Source organism: Synchiropus splendidus, chromosome 16 (assembly GCF_027744825.2).
Source record: "Synchiropus splendidus isolate RoL2022-P1 chromosome 16, RoL_Sspl_1.0, whole genome shotgun sequence".
NCBI lineage: Eukaryota > Metazoa > Chordata > Actinopteri > Syngnathiformes > Callionymidae > Synchiropus > Synchiropus splendidus.
Window position 1 is genome coordinate 10,703,180 of NC_071349.1, and position 15,145 is coordinate 10,718,324.

At 42.9% G+C, this 15,145-nt stretch overlaps 1 protein-coding gene across 3 annotated transcripts in view; it reads left to right on the forward strand.

Annotated features, from left to right (window-relative positions):
- Nucleotides 1-15,145, forward strand: part of stxbp6 (syntaxin binding protein 6 (amisyn)) — a 60,695-nt gene that overhangs the window by 8,561 nt on the left and 36,989 nt on the right. The window lies entirely within an intron of this gene.

Genomic DNA, 15,145 nt, shown 5'->3' on the forward strand with positions numbered 1-15,145 from the left:
TGTCAGCCGCTAACACGGTTTATCCAGCGGCAGCCGCGGGTTTGAAGTCCGTCCTGCTCACGCTAGAATCATGCATCAATCACAAGGTTAATAACGCACTTTGAATGTGAAGAGTCCTCATGGTGAGAAGTGCTTGTGATGTCAGCCGTGTCATGTCTGAGGCAACAGCGTCTCCGACACACACTTGATATTCTCCCTGCTCTCAAGTGTGCTCTTTGGAAATCGATGAGAAATGTCCACAACCCAGTACGTTTTTTTTTTTGTGTGTGTGTAGAACTGTTGTATCCTAGTTCAAACCTGGATCAGCTTTGTGCATGTGTCGCTGTTGTGTGTTGCTGGAGGCAGTCTGCTGTTGTCCTCTGTCCTGGTTGTCTGCTGTTCATCACATGTTTGTGCTCTTTCGTGAAGGCAACCTCTGTCATGTGGTCCACTGAGTCATGAGGCTTTTCTTTATAGCCTGCCAAGCATTGTGGGTTTGTGTAAGTGTGTGTGTGTGCTGATGTTTCTATGTTTTCAATTGCTGAATGCGTATGTACATACTAGGAGGAGGAGGAGGAGGAGGAGTGGGGGTCAGTGACACTTACATGGCTTCAGTAACGCATAGTTCCAGCCGCAGGGCCGTACATGGGCAGAGTTATGTAAGCGGCACTGGTATGTCACGTCCGAAGGAGCCTCCAGTATAAAGAGCTACGCACCAGAAGCAGCTGCAGGAACCTCACTCCCACTCGACACGGTGCCAGAATGTAAACACCAGCGACTACTGGTGAATTCTGAATGAATAAAGAGTGAAGATAGCAGTGTCTCACTTGCATTTTGTACTGTAAGTGACACAGTTCAAGTCATTCAGTTATGTTTTATTGTGATGTTGCCTTAGTCACTAGCATTTATTTATTATGCAGCTCAATATAGGAAGGTTTATTGGTAGAGTTTTTCCCAGGCTGTAGGTCACCTGTACGTGGAAATTTGATGTATTTTTAGCAACATTTTTCCCATCAAATGCTGAAAATCTGAACTCTGTCGAATCAGAGCCCAGATTTTACGGTGACACGTACAGAGAGGGAGACTTGGTGGAGGAACTGAAGTAGAACAGAAGCTGGTCGTAGCAGTGACTGGCATTCATGACTCTCAGGATCTGATGGACCGAGAGACTCTTTGAGCCACTTTTGTTTGTTGATGTTGCGAAACTCTAGCCCCGCCCCCTACAAGATTGCCCTACCTTTTTAATACGAGTTGAGAGGCGGAGGAAATCGCTTATATCGGTGGAAACAAGCGGCCACTTCGGTGCGAGTAGTGAGTACTCCCAAGTTTGATTGACATCTCATGATGATATATGTAGATATATGTGGAGGTTGGAAGCTACTGAATAGACAATGAAAAGTTGTCATCAGTTTTTTTCTTTCTTTCTTTTTTCATATTTAATATTTTTTTATATTTTGTATCGGTAAATGGATTGCATGGATTTGAGCTACTGCTAGACAGCAATATTGCTAGCATTCACCCCAAACAGTCCTGTGATATCATTTTGTTAAACCAATAATAATAATGATATAATAAATAATTGAAAACAAAGGAGACAGAAGTCAGTCTAGAAATGTTGCAGACGTAGAATCAAAACCCTGTTCACCTGCTGATGGAGAAAGGGTGTTCTCGAAGAGATTTCTCAAGATCGTAAGGATGATCTGCTGCTTTCGGAAACGCCTCAACACCGTCAGGGGCTCTTGGTGTCACAGTTATTTTGGAGTGAACCCAGAAGCTCAGCGTTGTCCAAATGAACTCGTGTTCACTGTCTTTGATCACTGGACTCCATGCGGTGCCGCCTCGACTGGGCCTGGGGGCTGAAGCGCTGACCGCCCACAGGATGTTTGGCCAGAGAGCAGCGAGGCCTGGTCCAGTAGATAAGACTCTCTAGTGTCAACAATTAGTCTTTGGTGTTTTTCATCAAAATTTTATGATTCCAGAAAGAAATATTTTCATTCCATTCCTCCTTCGAACAACACCCTTGTGATTCTTCCCGCTAGTGTTTGTGTACTGTACGTGTCTGACTCCCTCACGTCGGTTGCTTTAAGGATTTAGCAGAGGAAAAGAAACAGAGTTCTTCAATACACGCGGTGGTTACATGTGACATGACCCAGTTCTGTTTACATTCATGTGTGTATTTGATTCCTTATGTTTATGCATCAGTACATATGAGTGAAGTGCTCAGGCACAATGATCTTATGCAGTGATATTCTTCTGAGGGTGGGCTCGCATGTCTAATTTGTTGTGTAGGTGGTGCCAACTTTCTCTATCTCTCTTCATATGAATATCTGCATGTTTGCAGGGTTGGCTACACAGAAGGCAGTTGATGGCGTCTCTCTTAACAGGCACTGATTTCTGGCGGAAAGTCTATCATTCTCTTGCGCCAGAGTTTCATCATTAAGCCTTCTTTGATAAAGGGACTGAGACGATTCGGTTACCCTCAAAGACAGTGATGTGTGGGTCACATTACAGCCGCTTGCTATGGATTGGTAGTTTGAATTAAGAACTGAGACCCTTTGAAAGGACAACAAGTCATTACGGGTCACACTGTTACCACAGATGGACAAAAAAAGTGTAAAAAAAAACATCTACGCTAGGAAAAACAGGGTTTTTTTTAGCAACATCGGGGCCCTCTACGCTGGGATTTTTGAGCCCCTACACTGGGTGTTGCCTGGGAGCCTTTTAAGGAAGACTGTTAAGGAGTACTTTGAAAGATTTACAATACACTTTGTTGTTCCCTATGCTGGGAAAAGAATCCCGGGGAAACACCTTAACATGGCTGTTGAGTACCAGTGCTTTTAAAGCACTTGCTAGAAGAGTGCTAGCTTCAAGTAGCGCATACTCAATGGCAAAAAAGGCTTTGCATTGGGGTTCTTCCTCGCCTTGTTTTGGTTGTAGCTTTGCCATTGCTCGAGCCTGCTGACTGTCACTGTCGTGCAACAGTACTTGCAGATTGATGGCAGAGAAGTGGCTGATCCCGACAAAAGTGTGGAAATCGGCATATATTGATAACTGATGTCCAGGTATCGCTAGCTGGTGAGGAAGGACTGAGCAGCCGAGTGGTCTTCTTCTCCTCTGTCTGACTGCAGCAGCATGGGTTTGAGTCAGACCTGGGTTAGAAATGTGAAACACCACTCCTGAACTTACCCTCTGAACAAAATAAAATCAGCTTCTGTCTCAGTTTCTAGCTTAAACTCTGCCACACGTGTGTTTTCAGATGGTGTTCAAGGTTTGCGACTGCAGCAATGGGAGGGTTCGCAGTACTTTGAGCTGACCTTGATTGTCCTCTGACTAGCATGTGATACAAATATCTCGTAAAAATATGCTGCGAAACAGTTTCAAATCTGATCCAAATGTTTTATCAAAAACCTAAATATTATTTTAAAATGGTGGAGTGTTTGTGTTCGGTTTTAATAACTTGTGTAACAGGAAGTGTATATGTTCAAGTTCTGCAAGTGTGGGTTCAACTTAAGTCCATCGGGCTGATAAAATGTTGTGCAAACATAGGAGCAAATGCGTTTGATAATGAGCTTCAGCTAGCCGTGTGTGGATCTGCGGGTGGGTGGGTGGGTGGTCAGTGTGGACACGGATGCCCAGCTTTCTGAGCGCAGAGCAGAGATGTTGGCCCACTCGCTGGAGATTGTTTGCATCAGCATGACACCGAAGCTGCATTCTCTGTTTACGTATCCGTGTGTGGAAGTCTTTATCTGGATTAATGGGGTTCCTCCAGCGGTGTCTGTGCCAGACCACTCACTGGATGATGGCTTTATCTGCCACACCACTCTTTGGTTCAATCTACTTTTCTCCAAGATGGAGCTCATTGTTTTTTCGAGATCAAGGATCCGACCTCAAAGACTCAGATATCATAAGGAGGTGGTGCAGAGGAGGGGGGTGGTCACTGCTCTGTGTGTGGTCTTGTCAGCAGTGTTGGATTGAATGATTTAATGTTCTGTACCGATGCATCACTCCCGACTGATCCAAGATTGGTATCGATTCTTTTGTTAAATCCCGTTTAAAGACTTATCTTAGCATGGACGGCGCCTTCTGTCTGTGCCTTGCTTTCATTTCTACCGTATTAAATATATCTGGACCAAACCGTGCAGTACCACAGGAAACCATGGGGGGCAGTGTTGCTGTTACTACCCAATATGTAGCTGTAGTGAGACATGAAGAAGACATGACAATGGCGGAAATTCTTATATGAAATAAATGGCTGGTGTTTCTTTTGCAGTAAGAAATAAATTTGTGTCAACATGTCTAGTAGACTTATGCTTAGGTCTTGGTCTGACCCCCCGTCTTTGGTCTCAGTCTCGACTTGGTCTCAGGCCCTCTAACTCTTTGACCACAGAGGAGCCATGTGTTTTGACTCATCGGTTTGAGCTACAGATTCTTGTATGGAGCAGCCGTACGTCGCTGGCTGTGAGTGGCCACAGGTGGGTTTCATCTTCAAACCCTCCCAGGCTGTTATTGCAACAGGACGGGGCTTGGTCTTTGGCGGACAGTGAGCAGAATCTGTGCTGTGGTCCGGGTCATTATTGGAGAGTTGGACCCCTCCACACATGTTTCGCATCATCTGTTCTCTGAGCAAATGTCTTGGCGCGGAAACACAGCGAAGACCGTGACAAGTCAATTCCCCTCACACCTGGAAGAAGTCATCCTCATTGTGCTCTTCGCCTTCACTTTTTGGATAACAATGCTTGTTCCTGAGATCCTCTCGATCATCTGCTCTTCGTCAGACGGGAGTGGAAAGGAAAAGAAGACCAGAATAAATGACCAAAGAGGTCCTGGCCCTGTAAACCTCAGTCAGGCGTGTAATTTACTAGCTGCACAGACTGAAGGCTTTTAAAACCAAACATTTAATAACACAGTCCGATTGACTTCATAACACACTTGGCTGCATTAAAGGATGCGTTCGCATGTGCACAAGTGAACTCTTATTTCACAAAAGACAGATGTCAGAGCGACTCCGTTTGTCTCTTCTTTTCGATGGCGACGAAAATCGCTGTCATTTAGTTCTCATCCAATTTCACTTTTTTTGTATATAGCAATTTACTTTTGTAAAGATTTTTGGACTGGAATGGCAGGAAAACACTGAGTAAGAAACACAAGAGAACAGAAAAGGGAGTTTGATAGCGACTAATGTTTCGCATGTCAGAGGCCAATTTGCTTTGTGCCAACCAGGCTGCTTTGGAATGGTGATTCTGAAAGCTGTCCAGATACTGGACGGCAGTTTACCACCTGAGCCGATATTTCCTTTGGAGCTGTGATCAATGCTGAGATGAACTGCCTCTCGACTCTCGATCTCAACGCTTGTCCAGGTCTTTCCTCTGTCTTTTGTCGGCTTATTCCCTCACTGAATCACGTTTCCTCCCATTTTGTCCGCATTTCCTCCCAGTCTGAGAAACCCATCTGTTTTCAACGCAGCACAAGTGACCTTGCTGTTTTCTGCCGCTCTCTTGTAACGCCTGTTGAGATATTTGCTCGAAATTCCTCTCCAGATTAGCTCTTTGTCTGACTTATTAGCTGTGTGGGAAGTGTTTTTAAAGAGCGCAGCTGCCTTATATGCTACTCACTCTCGACGACATTCTCACCAACATGTTCCATATATGAATAAACCCAATGTGATGAAACCCCTCAAGACTGGAAGAGATGAGTCACCTGTGTTTGATCCGGTGCTTCGTATGTTTACGTTTTATGTAGTTTTATGTGAATGTATTCATCCATAACTGTCCATTCAGTCCAGGGACCTTTAGCATGTTCTGCTGTCTGTCATCTCTGGAGACTTCATCCTTGAGGATGTCCTCCATCCACCTAGACATAGAACATGTTATATTAGCCATTCCGGGACGACGTGTCCTCTATTTGCATTCCATCAATATCAAAGATATGGAAAATTGGAGCAGAGAGGGTGAGTCCTGGAGGGGTTAAGAGGTGAACTGATAAATTGCCCATTATGATGACATCAAAACCACCATTTAAATGTATGAACAAATATTAATTTTAATTGAGACGACTAGCCTGTGGCAGACTTTACCCTTCCAGTCTCCTTTTGCGAAGCAAGTTAGCTTGTTAGCCACTTTGCCTACCCTTTTATGGTCGATGTTCCATATGGATCCGGACACGAACGGAGCCTTCTGTCCAAGCTCTGCGTCCATTTCGTCCGTATTTCTGACCGTTTCCACTAAGCTAATGGATGTTGCAGCACCACCAGAACCCGTGGGGGGCAGTCTTGCTGTTACTACCCGATACGTAGCTCTGAGACACGAAGAAGACAAAACAATGGTGGAAATTCTCCGTCCTCCAGTCGCGATATATTTAACAGCCTCACTGACCACCGCCTTTATCACCTACATTGTCGATACTACTTCCACAGTCGCCATCTTTCTTTTGGAGTTTATGTTGTCATAAACTTTCGACTCTGAGCTGCTCCCCCTAGTGGATATATTGAACCGCAAAATCAGCGTTAATCGTTCAGCATGGAAGGATGTGAGCGGTGACGGTGTGAAAAGAACTGGTACATATTTGCTACTAATTTGACCAGACACTTGCTCACCAGGCGGAGTATGAACAAGAGTCTGGAAGCTATCCAGGCTCATGCCAGCAGGAGCCTGAAACTACGCGTCTGCTCCTAGCGCTTGTTTAGCTGGGCAGGACATGTGGTGGCTAAAAAAGGAGCTGCCACTCAGGTGGCAAGGTGGAAATGCTACTATTTAAAAAAGAAGTTACTTTTGCTGCCAGTATTTTAGTTCTCAATGGGAAATTAGCCATATAAAGGCAGATTGCTGCACCCTTAAATGGAGCCGATGGCTCTTTTTTAAGGTTCTTCAAGCCTAAGACATTTTGCAGCCCACTCTTTGCTCTAAATGTTTCAGTTGGAAGGGGATACATTCAATATTCCGGCCTGGGAGGAGACATTATTCTGCAGATACTCTCAGTACGTTTGAGCAGCTCATGGCTGACCTTGGAAAACACATGAAAAGGCAACTGCAGATTTGTGTTTTATGTTTGTACCAAAATACAACCACATCATTTTGGTGCAAACATAAAACACAAATCTGGATTCAACATAATGCAGTTCACTGATGCAGTTTCTTCCTCCCTGCACCGCTCACTCAATCATACTTTTCACTTGAACAATTGGGTGCGCTTCTCATGAAGCAGTGAATATTCATGTAGGTAAAGTCTCTGTTGCTGGTCCAGAGCACATCATCTGCCTGTTTTTAACCAGCAGAAGAAAAGTGGCTCATATCTGTGAAGTAAACCAACCATCAACATTTTTTATTGCCTTTGATTACACACATTATGTCTCCCCGTTCAACAAGCCATGAGGTCTTTCCTGCCAAAATCCTCGTGTTCTCGCTCCTTAAATGATAGAATTCTCGACTTGTTATAATTTTCAGGCTCTACTCTCCTTATTTTTTGGTCAAGTGAACACAAGCCATTCCAACAGAGTCCCTCCTTGTTCATCATACCACTGAACACAGAAAAGTAATTGCTGCCAGATGGTGATGTTCCAAACCTGTTTGTCTCCATCACACTGTGTTTTAGGATGATATATTCCGCCAGTGTAGGCAGTAAATCGAAACTTAGTTAAACTGATCTACACCTAGTGCTACAGTTGAATATTAGAAATTAAAAAAAAACTCTGCGATGATGGATGTTCAACAAAATGAAAATGTTGGTTCTGACTTGACCAATAATTGGGTAGAAAAAGTGCCGGACAGAGATGATTTAGTTTCTTATTGTTGGCAGGTTGACAGGAGGATGAAATGAAGTGATTACTGCATGAAGTCTTTCCTGCTTCATATTACACTGACCACATAACTCAGTTTACCACTTTGTCAGAGGAGCATTAGAACCGTGACAAAATCTCTCCCTGGCATTTGGTTCTCTCAAGAAGGACACCAGTAGGAAAAGAGTTGGATTTCCCAAATCGATTGGATTATCTAGGGTTCGGAATGTTTTAGCCACAATACCAATTTGAATATGGACCAGATTCTCGGAGAACTCGTGCTGCAAATCGAACCCAGGAACTTGATTCATTATTGATAAGTGTGAGTGTTTAAATTGTGGTTCAAACTACAGGCTGCACAGTTGACAGGACATAACTGCATCAATTCAGGATGATGTAAAGATTTTTTTAAAAACACAACCCTATAAATAATGACTTAACTTACAGGATTCAATACCAATTCATTTTCATTCTCGAAAAATATGTTGAAAAAGGTGTGCGGTTCCTCATCTTTCTATCTTGAAGAAGTTCATGTCGTGGTGCGACCCAGTTGCGCCGCCTAGTGACCTCACCAGCCACCACCATGCCATCCAAGATGGCTTCCCTGAACCTTAACAGGAAGTTTTGGGTCAATGAAATACAACTAAAGACACTAACACATTCTGCCAGTTTGTGTTTCCTCTTTATCCTGCGGGTTTTCTAGTCGCAAAGAGAGCATTTTTTTAAAATCAAGAACATGCTTCTGTCTGAACGAGGAACACGTGAAATATCTTTCGTGGTTGTCACCATCTTGTTTTCTGACAACTGGAACTTGCTGAACTCCGCGTCATTCCCAACTTGCCACTGCTGAGCCATCTGGAAAGCAGCATCAATGTTATGTCAGTGTATCTTTGGTTTTTGGAAACCGGAGGCCTCAGACCAAAATTTAATTGCCATAATATTGTGATATGTTTTTGTGCAATGACAATAAAGAAAGTCTACGTCTAAGTCAACGTTTGTATCAGAGACCTGATCCTGAGGCCAGCAACTTTAAAACCCTCTATTCCTTGTTGTGTCCTGAAAGCTTTACCCGTCCAATAGCATCCCTTGACTTGAGAACATTTCTAGTAGCTACAACTGGAACAAGAGTCAAATAAACCCAAAGTCTGTGGGATACAGAGCAGTGTTCAGAAATGTTTCTGCTTAAATAGCTCAGGTTTACATCCATATTTCATGACTAAATTAAAACCGAGGTTGAAGGGTGTGGCCTACAGAGCTTCCATCATTTCTGCATCTTCTCCTCACCGCTACACTAATAAGATGTCAGGGTGTCGATATCCTCAGATGTATTTAATTCGGCCGCCTGTCTGATCTCACGCTTTTCTGCTCGCCGGGCCTGATGATTCCTCCATCATTTTAAGGCTTCAAATATTGATCTGGAAGTGGCGCTGGTGGAGTTGCTGAGCCAGTGCGTTTGGAGTTAACTCTATCAGTCTCTTTAAAAAAGAAAGTGGATTTATCTGTGGACTGAAATGAGAGCGTTTCTGCCTTTTAAGCACTTCTGACTCCCGCGGCAGTCCCCAAGACAAGGTGTCGGATGAAGTGGAGAACATTCACTCACGGCTTAGTTCGTCCGAATCACATGATGGATGAACCTCATCACATTTTTACATAAAATTTGCAAAAATAGATGTAGAATATTAAATACATTACTGGAACATCTTTCACCCAACAGTGCCATCGTTCACATCATTTCAAATGGGAATTGCACTGCTCATGGACAAATATATTATTTATCTATTAGAATTACATTTTTTTTTGGGCTGCTATATGGATATGATTTATCTGATTTATCTACAAATTAATAGCCTAATTTAATTTATATTAAATGCACTTCTTAAATAATGTGAAGGTGCTTCAATATTCTAATAATTAATATTTTATTGGAGCAAAGTAAGTCTATTTTGTGCTGAAGCTTCTGGGTTAGACGTGTTATTAAGCCATTTTAATGTGATGAATTAGTTGTGTGTGAAGATCCAGCATCACAGTCGTTGAACTCTGTTTATTCCTCCAGTGTTTGTCGCTTATTTCTGCAATTTATTTCTCTTTATGAATGCTCCTTCTCGACATATCATTTATAATGACAACTCACTGTTTCGCTCACAAAACTGCTCCCCTCTGCGGAAAGCCTCAGTGATGTTGTTGCAAGCCCGACAGCAAGGAGAGAAGGGAACGAAAACTCACGAAGTGAGTGTTTTTGATAGAAACGGAACACGGTACTCCTTTATTTCAACTCACCCTGCAGTATCCACACTGTAAAGAAACAAACAGTTCCAATTCCAAATAACTGAGCTTAGTCATACATCACTTTTGGGGGATAAAACATTGGGGATAAAAAGGCAAGCTGGCAAGTAGAGAGGAAAAAGAGGGAACAGGTCATCGCACCTGAGAGACAGGACTTGGAAGGGAGAAAAAAGTCCTCAACATTTTGGCTGAAAAGACTTTAATTAGTTATAAAGGATCGCAGCATATGTCCAATAACTGATTTCATGCCTCTATTTGTTCATCATCTTTCTTGCTAAAACTCCTCAACCGTGACTCTCTCGATTCATCCTTGTCCCTGGTGAAAGCTCATGAGCTGGAATACATTTCATGTCACCATTAAAGCGCCTTCAGTTTTGCCCCCATCCTCAGCAGAAGCTTACTTCTGTGAAGGATTTGTTGCTGGAGGCTAAAACCACTTTAGCTGATGTTGGCTTTTTTTTGGGCTCCTAATTTGGAGAAGCAGGTTCCTAAACCCCTCACTCTGTTTTATTCCTTCTCCTCTTCGCTCCCTCCGCGGCCGTTATTAGGCGACTGAGTGTAGAAGCTGCGTGTTGCAGTTTAGTGACGCTCTGAACCTCGGGCGGCCTCTGGAGATGAACACACAGCTGTGGACGACACTCGTTCAAAGCTTTTATGACTTAGTTTCGCCGGGCCAACACCCGGAGTGTTGGCTTCATCCGCGTTTCTTACACGTGTGATTTAAGCTCAAGTGCTCCCTCGATAATCACCGTTCTGTTTGAGCGGTGTTGTCCTTTTGTGAGCCTTGTGTGTTTGTTTAGGCCATTAAATGTGGCTCAGCTTTGATGCAAACAGACAGCAGTGAGTGCACTGAGTAATTGGACCTTGTGGGGGATATCACACGACCGCACAAACTCGCTCATGGATGTTGTATGATCTCTATTTTTACTTACACGGACTGTGATTATGCTTTATTTTCCAGTGAAAGTCTGGAGGAGCAGACACGGCTTTATAACAGACTAAGGGAGGGTTCCTTATGGCCAATAGCTCCTGCTGATGAATGTCACCCTTGTGGAACATTCCACAGCAACCTGTGGTTCTTGGCGCCGCACCGTCTCAACATTTTTATTGACTCACATTTAAAAGTTGCGTTTGATCTGTTCCTGTCTTCCAAGTAGCAGCGGTGTGTTGGCAAGTGTGTGTCTGTGTGCGACGGAGAGTTTCTTTTCTCTAGCATTGTTTGAAAGGTATGTCACAGGCAAGAAATCATGTGAAGGCAGGTCTCACCGGTGTCCCACTTTACTCTCTCCTCTGTCACACATTAACCCTTCCGTTGTCTCCACCTGTTCCGCACCGTCTTCACTTTCTTCCACATGCATTTTCAATGTGTTTTCATCCGTGTTGTGTCTTGTCCACCACTAGTTTCTCTTCCAACCTATTCTCACTTCCATGGCTTCATGTATTGAATTTGAAGTGGACTTTTGCTTCCTATACTGACGCCAAAGGCAGCCTTCAACGTTGCTTGTTGATGCGTTTGGTTTTCAGTTGAAGCATGTCCCGCCTTTTGTGGCATATCCTGACACCGTGGGCAGCGCAAGACGAACAGAGGAAGGGGTTAGGTGAGCCATCGGGTGGCGCTCCATTCGTTCTTCATGTGTAACGTTCTTTATTTATTGACATTACAATTGCTATTGACCTTCAAATGGCCGTATATTGCAGTCACTGTGACTTCCTTCGGAGAGAGCTTCTGAACGTCTACATTCTGCAATGCTACATGGAAAGGAAAGTTTTTTACTCCATTGAAACATCTATGCGTCAACTTGCAACACTGCTTTTGGCATCAGTATAAGACGCAAAAGTCCTTTCTCAATGTCGATATATTGCACCATTGGAGCGTCCATGGAGACTCTTCATTCAGATTCTCCTGACAAAAACATTCTGACCTGGACCAAAGTAGGAAGCTTGAGTTGATGCTAAGAGTGAAAAAAATTTTGTAGAATGATCTTTTTAATGAAGGTTTATCAAAAATATCAATGTCGAAGAAGGTGTGTTTGAATTTAATTCAGATTTTTAAAACGTATTCACCGACCAGTGGAACGATTGCAGGGTTACGTGCCGTGGTGTAGAACCTTATGGCGGCTGTGTGAGAAGGCTTGCCACAGATTTTGTGCTAATATTGCTAATAACACAGCTCTTGTTGAAGAACGACAACTTATTTTCGGAAGAGCATAGACAAGGCGTGGAGCAGGATGAAGTTGTGGCGTTGACAGCAGTGGAATACCATTCTGTAGCTTCTAGATTCTTATGAACTCACTTTACGGTTTGTAAATATGAATATATTTTCTCCATTAAGTCAAAGAATGTGTTGTTGGTTCCCAGGTGGTCATACAAAAAATGTGAACAAACTCATGAATTCCAGAGCATTAAACTGTTGACTTTTAAGGAGGAGAGATGTTACCTTGCCGTTTGATTAGAAATAATGAATATGAAGTACTTAAAATGTGATATTGTTAATTTAAGTTGCACTGCTCCTAAATGGCACACACATCCGCTTAATACCATTAGTTCCACTGTTCTCATTCAGAACTAGTTGTTCTGGAATCAAAGGAATTCCGATGACGGACGTGGAAGTACTTTCTGATGGACGCATCCAAATGAATCCAAAACAACAGGTCATTTAAATAATTCAAAAATATTTGAATCCACTTCAGGTTCATGTTTTATTGGCCTTTACATTGTATCCGACGAATGAAGTCAAACAAAGGGAGGAAGATACACAGGGAGTTATCATTGAATAATAATTATATAATAAGATTCAGATTTTACCTTCCTCTCTCAAGGCGCTCCTTTCCACCAGTCTCCTGCCAACACATTTCTTTTTGGACACCTCTCATGACGCTCTGCCAGAGCAGATGCCCTGGACTGGATTATTTTCTCAGCGAGGCTGTGGGTAGAATTCTCCATGCTCTTCCGACGCCGACTTTTGGCTTGGCTCTGGCCTTTTTTTTTGTCTACGGTTGCTGTCGCAGTGGCACTTTTCTTCACTAATCCTCGTGTCACCCAATTACTTTTTAAGCTTCTCTTCTTGGTTTTTGGTTCGTCTTAGAATGGGCATGTTGGTTCACCAGACAAGTAAGAACGCCCAGACTGAGCAGTGGCGCAGTGGTGGCAAGGGGTCGGACATGTGGCAGATTTTTACCTTCACGTTTCAACATTATCTACCTATTATTTGGAGAGTATTAGTAATGAAATTCCATTCCTTCAGGTGTCTGTGTGTCAGAGTCAGGAGTGGTGCATTATTTAAATGCCCGTAGAAAAACAACCAATAAAGAGTGCTAATATCAGAAAGCAGAAGTAGTTTTCCTTTCCTTTCCCAGACCTAAACTGCTGCAGGTTTGAAATTGCAATATGAGCCGTTTTCAAGACTTTAAAATGCTGGAGGTCGTTTTCGGCTTATGCAGTCTGAGGAAAAAGGTCAGGGATATTCTGCAGCGATTCCTCCGAGCTGTTTACCACTCGCCATTAGCTTCCTGGGATGGATGGTTTTCTTTTACCTTCATTAAGGAGCTACTGACTCCATGCTTGATGCCTTATTTAAATGCGATCCCGGTTGCTCAGTGCTTCTCCTCCTGTCAGCTTTAAATGGAAGCCGTGGTGTTAAGGACTCTGGAAGAAGTCGGCCTGACATCCAGCCAAATCTCACGTCAGCGGATAACACCGCTGCACTTTTGCTTCGACTCAGCTGCCAGTTGCTGCGGGGGCCAATACGTCTGAAAGTCCAGGCTGGTGTCCAGTAGGACTTAGCTTTATGTCAGGAGGCTGTGTCAAACCGGGTCACTGCGTAAATATTATGCACCATCAAAGAATCATTTACCACTTTGGAGGTTCCAGAAAATGAGAGTTGTGTTTTTAGCAAGCTGTATTAAATATTACTGCTGCTTTAGGTGCGAGAGGAAGACTGCAGATATCTTATAACAGTGTGTTAGATCTTTCACAGCGGGGTCGCAGAGTGATGTGTGGAGACTAGGAATGTTTTTAATGACATGTAGAGGTGTGAAAAAATATCGATACATCACGATACACTGACCTCCGATGGAATATAGATATTTTATCTCTTCATATTGAATTTAAAAAATACAATTAAAAGTGAAAAATAGACGTAAAATGTGTGAAAAGTTGCTTTTAATCACTGAATATGGTGAATATACCGAATAATATTGTGATGTGTATCCTAAAGTGAGACTCTTGCCGATTACCTCCCCTCTGACTGAAAGGTGTTAATACGATTGAAATGTTTTTATCATTCAACTGTAAAAGCTGTTGACTCATTTTATGTACCTTTATGAAAGTGATATGTCACTTAAATCAAAACATATTTAATATGACTGGGATGCATAAGCTACTTCTTTTGTCATTGTCAAGTATATCAAGAATGGAACTGACACACACAGCTTCATAACCAGCAGCACAAATCTGTATTTTTTTTAATTGATTATTTTATTATTTCTCACTTATTGAGACATCAAAATGATATTCACCGATGAGGTGACTCTATTCCTAAGAAAATGATCTGTTTTACGAGACGTTGTGACCCAAAATCATGAAATGCATGAAGCTACATTTAATGTAATATTCATAATAAAGAAAGCAAAAATGCAGTTTGAACCTCACACATAACACAATGTTTTTGTAAAACCAACAATGCAGATTGTTCAATATCAGGCCCTGTTGTGCGACCCGACCCACCAGCTACAAACCCCTGGTTTAAGACACCATTTAAACAGAGATGCGGAAGTGCTATAATCCGCTATTGATCTTTATTGGCATGTTGGTTTACATGCCAAAGACATGATCGCATAATCCACTTTGACATTGGTGTGCGTCAAAATGCCCCTGAAAACGTACTATTATGTAAGTTTACTAACTATAACTATTAACTCAATCTGTAGCTCTGGCGGAGAAATCAAGCGCACCTGTTTGTCAGCGGCTGCGCGACACTAAACCAGCGCGACCACAGTAAGGGCCGCACACCTCCACCTTGTTTTGCCGACACTCGCCGGTTATAAGTGGCTTCGCCGCCGTGTAAATGTAGCCCGAGTGAGCCTCTTGACCAAGTGCTTCGACTACACCCTC